Below are 2,495 nucleotides of genomic sequence, written 5' to 3' on the forward strand. Positions count from 1 at the left end.
CTGCTTGGGGCTGTGGAAAATGCAAGGGGAGCTAATGTGAGAAAGGCCTTCTCCGAGTGCTGACAGTTTCCTTCACAAGTATCACAATGAAGCTACTTGAGAATCAGCTTGCAAAGCACCTGGCTGTAAATATCCCTCTCACACCCTCCTCAACCAGAAAGTTTGGCAAACTTTTTCTAAAAAAAGGGTCAGGCGGTAAATATGTTTGACTTTGCAAGCCCCACGGTCTCTGTCAGAACTACTCAGCTCTGTGCTATAGCACAAAGATGATGCTTAGGTGAGGGGGGATCACTGTGTTCCAGTAAAACTTTATTTATGCACCGTGAGATTTGAATTTCATGTCATTTTCATGTGAAAGAAAATATTATTTTTCTTTTGAATTTTTCCAGTTTTTAAAATCTAAAACCCTGGGCGCCTGGGTAGCTCAGTCGGTTAAGCATCCGACTCTTGATTTCTGCTCAGGTCATGATCTCACAGTCATGGGATTGAGCCCTTGCTTTGGGCTCTGCACTGAGTGTGGAGCCTGCTTGGGGTTCTCTCTCACTCTCCCTCCGCCTTCCCTGGCTCATGCACGCACTGTCTCTCGCTGTCTCTCAAAATAAAGAAATAAGCATTTTAAAAATAAATAAATAAAATGTAAAACCAATATTATATCATAGCTCGCAAGTCATACTAAACAGATGGTGGGCTAGACTACATTTGCTTTAACCTTTCCTTTTTTTTTTCATTTTAAATATTTTTTCTTAGTATAGGAGCAGTAGATATAAAATAATTATACGTTAGTGACATGCAAGTAAAGTAAACTTGGAATCATCTATAATTTCAAAATACAGCTATAACTATTTATACTAATGGGCATTTATTTTTTCTACTTCTCTGTCTGTCCATACTGGTGCTCTCCAATGTGCTAGCCAGTAGCCACATATGACTATAGACCTGAAACAAAAATTAGATAAAATGTCCATTTCAGTTTCTCCATCAACCAGCACACATGAAGACTTCAATACCTATGTCTAGCTAGTGGCTACCATGTTGGACAGCACAGACACAACATTTCTACCCATAACAGAAGGTTCTGTTGGATAGCACTGATCTATCCACATCTATTTATGTAGACTTAGCAAATACAGGATAATACTTCATTGGTGAATATCTTTGTTCACTTAATATTTTGCAATGGCATTTTCATACCATTCAAATACTCAATACTTATGTTTTATCAGAGGTATTCTGTTCATGCAACGGATACTCCGTTAGAGTCTTTATAACTGTACATTTGTTTCCAGTTTTTTGCCACAATAAACAAAATGATAGTAAATCACTTTATCACTAAGCCTTTGTACCATTTGTTGTTTAGGATAAACTCATGGGGGTTTAATTTCTTGGTCAAAGAGTAAGTCCATTTGAAAAATGTTTTTAATGGAAATACCCAGTTTCTCCCCAAGAAGGCTTTGATCGTTTATAGTCCCATCAGCAATTCATGAGATTGGCTACTTCCTTGAAACCCGCACAAATAATAGTGGTTACGATAATGAAAGTTAGGCCATTTTGGTAGATGAAATTTTTCTGTCTCTAACTTTAACTTGCCTTTCTCTGACAAACTTTATTTCCTCCCATGTTTATTGGCCATTTTATTTCTTTGGGTGAGTTAGGGGCAATAAAGCACATTATCTGCATGGCTTAGGTTCTAAGGAAAAATTGCTGGATTTATAACCCAGGCCTCACAAAGTTCTGCGAGCAAGGTGGCAGGATTAATATACCAAACAGATTGGCAAACCTCTCTCAACTTCAGCAGAACCTGAGATCAATGTTCTGTCTGTTCTTTTGAATGATTCTTATTTATTGTTTCTTTTTGGTCCCTGTGGTCATAGACCATACTAGAGGCCAGGTAGGGGTTTCTTGGTTGTTTTTTATTTACTTGGTTGTTTGTTTTATATTTATCTTAGCTCCTTAATTTCTAGGAACACAGTCTTCCTTGCCTAACCAGAGATAGGGCAGCTTGGATTGCTGGAAGGCAGACAGGAGGGACCTCAGGTTTCTGTAAGATACCAGCAGACTAGGGAAGTACTTATTGACCAGGACGGGTAGGGAAAACCAAGCTGTATTCTTTCTTGGCCTTTTAGGGTCTGGAATTTCCACTCACTCGATCATCATGAGCACTCGGTGATCTCATTTTGTTCTGATGGGCGGTTTCTGCGTCTTTGACTCTACCACCGAATGAATGAATGAAAGAAAGAATGAGTGAATGAATGAGTGAATGAATGAATCAATCCTCTTTCCAAATACCTTTAGAAACCTACCGGGCAGTCATTCACACGTTAGTATTACCTAGCTTTCATATGGCGTTTTAATTTGTGTAAGAGCATCTTCATCACCTCTACAGTCTCATTTACAGCCTTGAAGGAGGTACTACCTCACTGTCTTCGTTTACTGTTGAGGAAATGGGGGTCGGATAGGTGGGGTGGCGGCCGGAGGCTGGGGGGGCGGGGGGGGGG

Source organism: Crocuta crocuta, unplaced genomic scaffold, assembly GCF_008692635.1.
Source record: "Crocuta crocuta isolate KB4526 unplaced genomic scaffold, BGI_CrCroc_1.0 scaffold16, whole genome shotgun sequence".
NCBI classification, from domain to species: Eukaryota; Metazoa; Chordata; class Mammalia; order Carnivora; family Hyaenidae; genus Crocuta; species Crocuta crocuta.